The 12,868-nt window shown below is 35.5% G+C and overlaps 1 long non-coding RNA gene across 1 annotated transcript in view; it reads right to left on the bottom strand.

The window, feature by feature from the left end:
• Positions 1–12,868, bottom strand: part of LOC125615015 — a 58,200-nt gene that overhangs the window by 27,261 nt on the left and 18,071 nt on the right. The window contains exon 2 of the long non-coding RNA XR_007345578.1: positions 8,781–8,912. This is a non-coding gene — a long non-coding RNA (uncharacterized LOC125615015). The remainder of the gene's footprint in view (positions 1–8,780; positions 8,913–12,868) is intronic.

Below are 12,868 nucleotides of genomic sequence, written 5' to 3'. Positions count from 1 at the left end.
AAAAAAAAAAAAAAAAAAAAAAAAAAAGAAAGAAAGAAAAAAGAAAGGACAAGGGATGTAGCTTAATGTTAAAAATGCCCTTGGGTTCAATCCCTAGTACCAGAGGTGGGGAAAAACACTTAGATTAAAAGAGGAGGGAAAATGTATATAAGCTGAACAATTGATAAGACTGTGATTTGGAAATCAAATGTGTATTTCTACTTCAGAGCTGGTATTATTTTTAACTGCTATATTTTATTTAACTTATGTTTTGGACCCAACCTGAGATTATCTTCCTTTAAATAACTGAGTTTGGTTAATTTACATTTATTGCTATGTTACCTATGTTTGGTTTTGTTTCTGTAATTTTATTTTGCATTTTTGCTTTCTGTTCACACTTTCAAACTATTTATTTATTTGCTGATTAATTGATTGACTCTATGGAAAATGAAGAAAAAAATGACTTTCATTGGTTTCTCCTCAGCCCATGTCCAGTTGATTTTGTTAGTTATTCTATAACATAGTCCATGGCCTTATGGGAATTATATTATGCAGGCAATTGTACTTCTAAGGCATGCGCTGGTACTCACACTTATAAGCATCCAAGATATACTAAGAATGACTGTGCACACTGTTCTCAACAGTGTGGTGAGCACAGGTTGCAGTTAAGTTTCTTGGCATGTACCTGATTTGCTGGTTGATGGCAGTGATATCAGGTGCATTATTTGCATTGTTTTTACTAATTTCTTTCATCATTTACTCCTCTATTTATTTGAAAATTCAATCAATCAAACATTGAGTAGGTATGTTTTATTTGTAATGAAATGGACTGCAATTCTAAGTATGTTTTTATTTATTTTGTTAATTCACTTTACGAGGAATTTTTCAAGAAAAGATTATCCTCCAAATACACTTTAAAAAGTATTTTATTATGCTTTCTACTTTTGCAACATCAATAAAAATTTATATTGTTTTCTGTGGTTGTAATTTTCAAAGTTCTCTATTCAGGTTAACAACACTTCCTGTCTTTTAATTGTGTCTTTTCCCAGAAAACTCAATTCATAATAGATATTATAGATATTTTTGCTTATTTTATTCTTACATATTCAAATACATCTATCTTGGTGTAAAACATTTGGTCTTATTTCTTATATATGAGGAATTGTAGACATTGCTTCAGAACACTTTTGAATCAGTTTGATTTTTTCACCCCTGTGGATGACTTTGTAAAGTGGATACTCCTTTCACTTGCTTACTTGGTTAGTGGAAGGGCTACAGAGAGATAGGAAGAAGCAATTAGATGTTGTAGGATACTATTTGTAACCATTGAAGCCCCAGCATTTAGTGGACATGTTTTGGTTGGTCATTCTGTATCAGTTTTTCTTGAGACAGTGTATACTTTGAATCCTAAAATATGTAATCTAACTTTGTTTTATAAAATATCTCCTGTTGCTTATTTGAGTATATTATTTCAAGTAATTTGTTCAGTTGTCTTTTGGGCATTCACAATATACCTGCTCTGTTGTCCACTATATCTTATTTTCCTTGTCATTTTTTAACCATTTCACACATTTTGAACATTTTTTCCCCTAAGCCTGTCCTTTCCATTTCTTTCTCAGCTGTATTTTAATTTCAGCACAGTTTTCGCTTTTAAAATGATTTTTTCCCCTTCCATGTTTTTCCCAAAGTTTTCTCAGTGTATGTTTATTTTTTTTCTATTGCCTTATCATGTCTTCTTTGACCTCTATGTCTCTTCTTTGAGCTCTGACTTTCACAGACACCATTGAAATATTTTTTGACTCTGAATAAATGTTTGTACTGTTGTTCTGCTTTGCAGAGTAACTCCTCATGTGGCGATTGTTCGACATGTTTCTTTCTTCCTCCTATCTAGTTATATCTATGCATATTTCTCAGAATGGTTTTTTTTCTGGTTATTACTTATCATTAAATGAGGGCAGTTCTTTTTTCTGGGTCAAGCATTTGCTAAAATGTTGGATGAAGACTACTGAAGGCCATTTTGTGGGGCATGAGACAATTTTCCTCTGACTCTGGGGTTCTTTTGCAATCAAGAATGACTACATCTTTCAGCTGGTACACATGTACAATGACTGTGCAAGGGGATTTAGTTGTATTCCATTTCTTTAGATGGTTAGTATTATTTCTTTACCTTGCCAGTTCTGGCATCTGACTTTCTACAAAGATAATGCAGCTGCATAATTAATCTTTCAGTCCCTCAATATAGTGTGAGGGTGTAAGGATGCTCCCATTGCCCAAGTGGTGCCCTAAGGAATGCCTCTGACCCACACACATGGGTTTGGATAAGAAAACAGAAGCCAGCAGAGAGAAGGTGGAATGACCCTTGTATGATGTAGTGCTGTGATTTTGGAAACCTATGGTGTTAACCTCCCAGAGGCTTCTGAAATTCCCACCACGGTTGCTGTACTGTAGGCATCAATAGCCTCAACTAGTCAGAGAGGCCCAGAACTGGGCCAATGGTGAGACCCTTTCCCTCCAGCTAGTGATCAAACAGGAAGCAGAAGTGATGAAGGCCGGTAGGGATACTAAGGCTCTCGCCTTCTTCAAAACATCTGTAGGTTGCCTGTAATTACACACCTGTAATCCCAGGGGCTCAGGAGGCTGAGGCAGGAGGATCACGAGTTCAAAGCCAGCCCTCAGCAACAGTGAGGTGCTAAGCAACTCAGGGAGACCCTGTCTTTAAATAAAATATAAAATAGGACTGGGGATGTGGCTCAGTGGTCGAGTGCCCCTGGGTTCAATTCCCAGTATTCCCCCAAAACAAAAATAAATAAATAAATAAATAAATAAATAATAAAATAATAAAATTCATAGGTTACTAAGTTATAATGAGGTAGGAGTAAGAAGTTCTATTGCATTATTGCACAGTACAGTGGTCATAGATAATGATGTATGATATCTTTCAAAAAACTAGAAGACAGGATATTGACTATTTTTGCATAAAAGAAATTAAAAAAATATTTGAGGAGATATATGTTCAACCTGATTTAAACATTAAAATTTAAATATGTGCAATTGCATGTTTTCATTTATTAGCTAAAAAAAACAAATTTAATTTAAACTTTAAAGCATCTATAGGTTTCTATGACTTGGCTATTTTATAAGAAGATGAAGACAAGACAGGAACTGTGGCCATCAGCCTATCCAACTTGGAATCATGCAACAGAGAGGTCCAGGCTGAGTTGCCAATACAGGGCTTTGAGGGGTCAGGCCATGGTGTGCCCCTGGTCGGGGGTACCTGAGCGCCCTGGAAGAAAGGGCCTCTGTGAGTACTGTGGTTTTCTTTCTCTCCTCTGGATGGGCTTAGGCTTGAATCTATGCTTCTTGCTTTTTCTATTCCCTCTTTCTCCATTTAACTCAGTGACTGTTTTTAATTTTTTTTTAAATTTAATATGTCACATTAAATTAATTGAAAACTCTTCAATTCATTGTACACAAATGGAGCAGAATTTTTCACTTCTCTGGTTGTACATGAAGTAGAGTTACCCCATTCGCGCAATCATACATATATCTAGGGTAATGATGTCTGTCATCCCACCATCTTTCCTATCCCCCATACCCCATCCAAACCTCTCCTTTCCCCCATCCAAAATACCTCCACTCATCACATGCCCCCCAACCCCCCCATTATGGATTAGTATTATCAAAGAAAACATTCAGCCCTTCATTGTACACAAAGAAAACATTCAGCCCTTCATTTACCTTCAAGTGCCATAATTTGATTCTCCTTTAATGCTGTAACTCAGTGACTCTTATTTGGAGCTTGGGCTTCATTTCTGTTGTACTAGTTGAAAGTCCCTTTAACCTCATGCATTGTCTGGAGAACCCAATTCCCATTGCAACAAGAACACAAGGGCTTCATTGGAGACCAGTGGATTGATAGGGTGCTTGCATCTTGGATGAAAAGGAAGTCCCATTATCAAAAGACTTCAAAACATCTATAGGCTACTAACTTATAACGAGATGTCGTGCATCCACTCTAAGATGTTTTAAGCAGCCATTATTAACTATGAAGAGCTGAATGTCAAGGTAGAGAGAAAGTTGTTGGATCCAAGGTGCTTACTTTGGCTCCAAGGTGCTTCTGGGCATTCATTTTTAGTCTATCTAGTTTTATAGGGATCTATGGCAGATTCCAACGTTAAACAGGGATGCAGAGTTGTAAGTTAGAAAGGATGACAGGAGGGGAAAGGACACAGAGAAGAGGTGAGAGAGAAGAAATAGAGGAAGGAGGTAGGACGAGAGATGGAGACACTAGGTCAGGAAATGAGGAGATGCCTAGGATGAGAATGGGAAGCCATGTGGGATAGTGGTGGTGCAGAGGCAAGAGTGAACAAGGAGCCAGAGAGGAAGAAAGAGCAAGCAAACCCTCTGGAGAGGACTAGCGATGATCACTACTGTCGAGTGAATTGCTCTTGTGTGCAAACGGAGTAGAAGTCATGGTTTTTTGAACAGCAATCACCTCTACAACCATCTTTCCTTGCTTTGAGCAACAGAGAGTCCGCTTTCTTTCTTAGTTTTTTAAATGGTGCTAGAGATTGAACCTGAACCTGGGACCTTTTGCATGCGAGGTAAGTGCTCTACCAGTGAACTACAGCCTCAGCCCTGGGATTTTGTGGTTTTCAAGACTTGGAATATAAATTCTGAAGTGCAGATTTATTTTCTCAAGGAAATTCCAAGGTTTGTATGTTAAGATTAAGAACCGAGGTTGGTTTTTTTTTTTTTTTGGGGGGGGTGGATCTCTTATAATAGCAGTTATGATTCAAACTGTGGTCAAACAATCCCCTTAACACTCAAGAGCTATCAGGAGCCTCACAGTTATTCTCTAAGGGAGTAGGACTGACCCATTCTATGATGTCCACAGACTACTTTCATTATTCACCATTTTATTTAGGTGGTCCATGCCTGTTAAGTACAAGTTAAATCTAAAACTCAGGAAACAATAAGATCTTTATTGCATAATAACGATTGAGGCAGAAAGCAAAGAATGAAGGCATTGGGGAATAAGCCTATTCTTGCTCTTCAACACTCAGAAGCCCCTCAACACCTCCCAGGGGTGTGGCAGTCCATGAAGCTTAGAGGCACTCCTTGAATTATCATTCAGCAAGGGAAAAAAAAAAACCCTAATATTTGAGAAAGTGATTTTCTTTTCTTTTCTCTCCTACCCACCACCCCCAGTGCTGGGAATGGAAGCCAAGGTCTCCTACATGCTAGGTAATTGTCCTACTGGTGAGCTACAGCCCCAACCACTTATTTATTTATTTTTTCTCTGCAAGTAAGAAATGAATATGCTGAGGTGAAAGAACACCAATTTGGGAAAACATATGTTGTTTTTATTTTTCTTAGGTGGCAGGGCATCTCAGTATATGAAACAGAGGTTTAAAATGCCAGAAAACACTTTCTGCTGATTCTAATTAATTTTTGGAATTATCTTGACAACAATGACATTCATTTAATGGGAGAAGAGTGTGTTGGTTTTAGGCCCCAATGCTGAATTTTCATTAAATCTTTCTGAATAAGCAATGACATAATAGCCATAAATAACATCATATTTCTTTCCAAATGCAATTGTTTTTTTGTTCAAAGGAAGTCTGCCCAGTTTTAAAAATAATATAAATGAGGACTTGGCACCTGTATGTATCCCAGTTTCTGTAAAGGACAACTGATAACACAAATATAATTCAGACAACAGTTATCATTCATTGTTTCAATATGCAATGTTTAAATGAACTATTTCATAGGGTTGGAAGGAGACTTAAAAAGAACATCATCTGAGGAGACAAGATAAAATAGTAATTAATTAATTGGTTAATGAATTAATTGGTTCAGTCATTTGAAATGTTTATTGCTAGACAGTGTATAGTAATGTGGATCTGGACAAAAATAGATTTGATCTTTGACCTTGTGAAATCTGCAGTCTGGTCTGGGAGAGAGGCAGGATTCAGATAACCATAGCAACAGATAAAATTAAACTGCAAGAAGACCCTTGACCTCTATTATGAGAGTATAAATTTGAGTTTGTAGGAGGGTTTGTGGAGAGTTAAGCATGAAAGTCGCATTTGAGCAGTTTCAGATGTCATGATCGAGAAGTGGTGAGTTCATTACTTCAATAAACAAATATTAATTATTTAAAAATGCATACATGACTAGAAATCTCAGAGGTCTTTGGAAAGCCTGAGTCTGCATTTACAGCAAAGGTTTGGAAGTGGGCAGGATCAGCCTGTTCTCAAGGATCAGGTTGCAGAAGGAGGGCTCCCAGGCAGAGAGGTATGAGACAGGTGAGGAAAAGGAATTCTGTTTGCTAGGTGAGGCTGAAAGAAGCCTTGAATGCCAGACTTCAACCTTTGTGCCCAAATTCTAAAGGTTAGAGTTCTCTAAACTCATCAATCTCACCTTACCTTGATGGTTTTCTTAGAAATACAAATTACCAGGTTTTGAGTTTGACCACAGTTGGAATCAGGTTTTGAATTAATCCAGCCATTCTCAAGGTGGGTTAATATTCCCCAAGAAAACACTTGACAATTGCTTTAAAACATAATATATTATAAGACATTTGAGATAATGCAAGGCCAAAAGATCAAGAGACAAATGCTGTGTGTGTGTGTGTGTGTGTGTGTATATATATATATATATATATATGACTGTTGTTGAGGGCGAGGATATAGTTCAATAGTAGAGTGCTTGCCTAGCATGTGCAAAGCTCTGGGTTCAATCCCCAGCTGCAAAAAAAAAAAAAAAGAAAGAAAGAAAAAAGAAAAGTCATTATAATAGTTCCCAAGAAGAGGGGGCACACCATCATGCCACATAGGAACACAGAGAAAGTATCAAAGAGTGACAGGAGGTAGAGAAATAGGAGAATCTGTGGCCAAGAACCATTATTGAGGTTTTTTGCAGGAAGGATTGGGTGAGGCAGCGTAAACCTAAGTTTAGGATTGGGGAGTTTTAATTAATTTCAGCAGAGGGCAAAAGGCTGTCCCTAGATGTCTGGAACCTGGCTCAGAGGTAATTAAAACAGCAGATAGTGTCCTGGAGCAAGAAAGCCCAATAAAGTTAGGTGGTTTGCATAAGGACTCCAGACTGGTTAGTTTGTATCTGAAAGTCATACTAACCTGTGAGCTGATTACTATCTCTAGGAATTGCCTAGATGTGGGAGAGGCAGTCCTTTCAGGGTGAGCAAGGCCTTAGCTGTCCAAGCATTGGAAAATAAAAAAAACATGGTTAACAGAGCAAAGTCTGGCAGTGTGAGAGCTGCCACTGAGGCCCAGAGGGTAGGAGGCAGGGAGACCATCAAACAGCCCACAACACACAGGGAAGCCCCAGGTCTCACTGCCTCCAAAGCTCAGAACCCTGGAAAACCAATAAAAAATTTCTCAAGGACAAACCAGGGATATCCTTATGTAATTTTGAAATTCCCAAGAGGATTCTGTAGATAAACTTAATTTGGGAACTGTTGGCATGGGCCTTAGCGAACAAACTTCTGATGAATTGGGGGCAAGAAAATGACTTATGGTAAGTAAAAGTTTTAGGAAAAAAAAATGTCTGTCTGTAAGTAGTCAATATGTAAAAATATATATGGATGGGAAAGAATGACATCAAATCTAAGGCAGCCCAAACTCTCGGGGGAATGAGATCAATAGATTGACAAAGCACATTTCAACTGTCTTTAAAGTTCTGCTTCTTTTTTTTTCTAAATTTCTTTTTTTTTTAGTTTTATTTTTTAGGTGTAGATGGACACAATACAATGCCTTAATTTTTATGTGGTGCTGAGGATCGAACCTGGGTCCAGCCCGTGTTAGGCGAGCACTCTACTGCTGAGCCACAATCCCAGCCCAAAGGTTCTGCTTCTTAATCAAAGAGATCTAAAACAGATTTGGGAAAATGGTATTTAGCAAAGTTGAGCATTGGGTACATGGATAATTATTATTTTTGTGACTTTTCTGAATTAAAAATTATTATTTTGTTTTAGTCATCAAATATATTTCAACAACTCAAGAGCAGAATAATCTATTATATTTATCCAGATAAAAATTCGTCTTATAAACACTTTAAAAAGTTATGCAGTTCTTACAAATAGTGGGAGAAAAACATGTTTCCTCATAAGAAAATCCTACTCTGCCCTGCCCAGAATCATCCCTTTGTCCAATGTATCCACATTATATACACTACCCACCCATTAGTCATTTAGCTCCCTTGGTTATCTGATCAACTGATAAAATATACTTTATTATAGGCGTGTGTGTATATTTTTTGAAAAATTCTATATAGAGAGTTCAGTACTATCTATGATTTCAGATTTTTGTTGGGAGTTTTGGAACTCCCAGGTCAGGTCTCCACTGAGGCACTGCTAGATAGAAGACATATAATGCATATTTACTGAATAGAATACCTAATAGTTGACTCAATAGTATATTTCCCTCTAAAGTGGTAAATTTATAGCCTGGGTTCTTTGGTATTTTACCTAAGAAACCAATAAAACATTTCATTTCTTAGGAATGTGTTGAATCCCCTCAGTTGGCATTTTTTTTTTTTTTGCATTTTCAGTATGAGAGATACCAGTGTGATTGATTTATCTGTGACATTTGTACAAAAAAAAATGTTTATGTGGAAGGAATTAACCATCCACTCTTTAATCACATACTATCAAGGCACACCTCTTATCTAGCTATAATTGTTCTTACAGGGCATGATACAATGTGTAAAAAGTGCTTTATGTGAATCCAGGGTAGCGGTGGTGATTTTATTCTCATAACATACATCAAAGCACTTACCATGCTTGTAACTTCACAGGTCTGAGTGATGATTTGGCCTATGTCTGCCTTTCCTGCTAGAACATAAGCCTCCTGAGGTCCGCCCAAGTCTTCTTCTGCTCACGGTAGCATCCATAGCATTCAGCACGGTTCCTGACACACGAGTGAGAAAGAAAAGTGAACAAACAAGAAAAAAGAGTGAGGAAGAGCATATAAAAATAGAAAGTATAGAATAAGATATAAAGAACAATGCCTAAAGTAAAACAAGTGGCAATAAAAGAAAATAGTGCATAGTCTTTACTTACAATTCTTAAATTATAATTTCATTTTTTAAAATTCAATGTATACTTGTATGATATCAACAGCTGGTACTTACTGAGCACTTTCCATGTGCCAAATACCACACTGATTAAGAGTGTTACTCAGGTAATCTTGGGAATAATTATGGATGGTTCTTGACTTACAATTTTGGGATTTTATAAAGATGTGGAAGGGATATGAGTTGTTCAATAGAAACCATACTGTGAAGTCTGAACGTTGATCTTTGCCTGGGCTGGAGGTGTGGTCCTGGTGGCTGGGGGGCATCGACCCACGGCAACTCCCAGTCAGCCACGTGATCCCAGAGGAAACTACCAACCAGTGAAACCATCAACCACTGATTGCTAAACTCTGATGTTCAGTGGGCAAGTTGGATCAAATTCATTTTTGACCTTGGATATTTTCAATTTGGGATGGCTTTAATTGAGATGTAATCTCATCCTAAGTCCAGGAGCATCTGGGTAAGAAGGAAGTATTATTATTCTGTTTCTTTCAAGAAAACATGTCTTAATGGAAGTAACTCAGAAAAGTTATAAGTAAAATTGACAGCAAAAGCTTTACTCATAAATATTCAAACAAAGGTGAATGCAAATGCTTATATTGAAATGAAATATAAGATACAATAGTTCACACAAAATAAAGAAAGGCACACTCCTCCATGAAAATATAATTCATACATATCACTGCCATATCAAAGTATATAAGGATGTCCATGAAACACACAGGAGAAAAGAATAGAAATTGTTCATTTGATTATACATTAATATACCATTTTCAGTCTCAATAGATGCAGAAATTCAAATATGTCGGATTATAAAGATTTCAGTAAGAAAGCTATGGAGAATAATAGAATAATAGAATAGTCATACACTAAACTTGGAAATCATTTTATTGTAAAATGCCCCAACCCATTAATATAAACTGATCACATATTTATTTACAAAATAAATCTAAGTATATTTTCCAAAAAAAGAAATTTTTATAATAGCAATATTTAAACATACTTTCATAAAAAATATATAAATACCATAATGCCAATTCAAACAAAACAAACCTAATCTCATAAAATTAAAACAAAATCCTCTATAAGTAGCTTTTGTACCTATGAGGAACAAAACTGTAATTCAGAATTACTTTGAATATATTGATGAGAAAGTTTGTTTATAAAAAAAATATGAGATGTTGCCACAGTGATTCTTATGACACATGTGCAGGTTTTAAGGTTCCATAACTAACAAGAAAGGAGGAACACAAAATAATTAAGCATTCAGTTAAAAGATGTGAAAAAGCAGCAAAATTAGCTTTAGGAAAGCAGAAAACAGAAAATAAGAATGAAGCAGAGATTCACCAGCAAAAAGGAAAACATTAAAATTCATTTTTAAAATCTAATATCTAAACTCACCAGTATCATCTCTGAACTAATAACATAGACAAAGCCTACAAAGTCTAACCAAAGAATAAAAGAGAAATGTTACTGAGATGCTATAGATAAGAAAGTATTTAAAAGCATTGGAAGAGAATGTTATGCTAATAAATTTGAAAAGCTCAATGAAATAGATGATTTTCCAGGAAAAAATAAAGATCCAAATTGACTAAGAATGAAGCACAAGAAACAAACAAACAAACACAATTGAATAGAAAAAAAAAATAACTAGGGAAGAAATCGAAAGTGTTGTCAAAGGCTTACCTCCAAAAATGGTTGTGGTGCAAATGTTTTTATGAACAAATTTTTTTTCCAAGTTTGAGGAACAGATAATTCTTTTGCTCTATAAACTGGAGGATGGAAGAAAATCCAAAGCTTCCTAACTGGTTTTATGAAGCTATCATAACCCTGATTCTGAAGCCTGACATTAGCAGAAGTGAAGAAAAATGCAAGCTATTTTCCTGCTTGTATAATCCGAAAGAAAACATTAGGACTCTGATACTATGTGAAAAGATCAAGTCCATGGCCAAGTTGCATTCCGCCCCCCCAAGAACAAAAGTATGCATTCATATTCAGAAATCTATTATTAAAATGTACTACCTAAACAGACCCGAGAAGAGATCATATAAACATCATAATAAAAATGTATTTGATCAAATCAAATACCAACGTTAGCTAATTGAAAAATAAAGTAGTTCATGAGATGAGAAAAAAGGGTTTATTTTAAACCATAGAAGATTATATGCAATAGAGTAATAATGGAGGAATTTTCACTGGAGTTAAGGACACACCTGCCATCAATACAATTCTACAGCATTTTTTGGAAATTCTAGCTAGTGAAATAGGACAAACAACTGATAAAAAAAAATGAGTAGCGAATGGCAAAAGGATAAAGATTTCATTTTTCAGGTGACGTATGATTTTTTCCCCTTAGAAAAATCAATAGACCTAGTAAAAATCTGCTGAAGCTAGTAAGTCACACAGAAAGTTAGCTAAATGCAAAATAAAAAAGAACCACCCACCCCAACAATAGGAGCCTTTATTAAATAACCCTCTGCTATTTAATAAAACCATGTAGCATTGTTTTTGAAAAAAGAGATTTTATTTTTATTCAAATGAATACAATATACAGAAGAACTGGAAATAAACTTAAAGAATATTTAGGGTCTGTGTTAAGAAAAATACTACAAAATGTTATCAAGATACATTAACCAAAACACAAAAGTGAAAAACATATTGAAGGTATTATTTTATAAATATAATGGTTTCCTAAATAATGGTTATGTTTAAGGTATTTCCAATTACGTTCTTGCTGATATTATTTCATAACTTGAAAAGGTGTTTCTGGAGATTATCGAAAAGTATAAAAGAATGAGGATAGACAAATGCATTGAAAAAGAAGAGTGCTATGTCTATAAAAGGGGCGAGTTCCACAGCAATGTGGCAGGTGACCTAGACAGAGAGGAGCAATGGAGCAGGAGGGACGGTAACCAGGATGCATGTGATGGAAGTCAACCCCCAAGTAACTGGAGAAATGTTGCACTCCTTAGAAAATGTTACTGGGAACATTGGTTCCTTGTTTTAAAAGTTGATTATATCACTAGAGACAAAATAACAGTAATAAATTCCAAATGGATCAAATATTTGAATGAAAAGATAAATAAAATCACAACAGAGCTAAACGAAAACATAAGTATTGTTAGAGTTGAAAGTAAAATAAGTTATTTGAAATATTACTTCAAAATTTCTTTAAAGTAGCCAAGTGCAGTGGCACATGCCTGTAATCCTAGCGGCTTGGGAGGCTGAGGCAGGAGGATTGTGAGTTCAAAGCCAACTTCAGCAAAAGCAAGGCACTAAGCAATTCAGTGAGACCCTGTCTCTAAATAAAATACAAAATAGGGCTGGAGATGTGGCTCAGTGGTTAAGTGCCCCTGGGTTCAATCCTCAGTACACACACAAAATTTTTTTTTTCTTTAAAGTAAAAAAATCAGTTAAGGTACACAAATATTAAGACACCAAAATGACTATGGAATTAATGGGCAATGATACATTGAGAATAATATATTTATGATGGACAAAGGACTAATATCCTCAACATAGAAAGTATGTTATATGTGTGTGTGTATATATACATATACACACATATATTATATTTATGTATTATACATACATACCTATATGCATATATATATATATATATATATATATATATATGACAAACACTGTTACAGAAGAAAATATCAGTTCATTAAAAAGAAGAAAGCAAATTCGTAATAAATATGAAACCTCCATAGTTATCAAAAGTACAAATGTAACGATTTATACATTATCAAAATATCAAAGAAATAAATGCAATACTTCTCTGTTT

The sequence above is a fragment of the Marmota marmota genome, unplaced genomic scaffold, assembly GCF_001458135.2.
Source record: "Marmota marmota marmota unplaced genomic scaffold, marMar, whole genome shotgun sequence".
NCBI lineage: Eukaryota > Metazoa > Chordata > Mammalia > Rodentia > Sciuridae > Marmota > Marmota marmota.
This window is presented reverse-complemented; position numbering and strand designations above follow the sequence as displayed.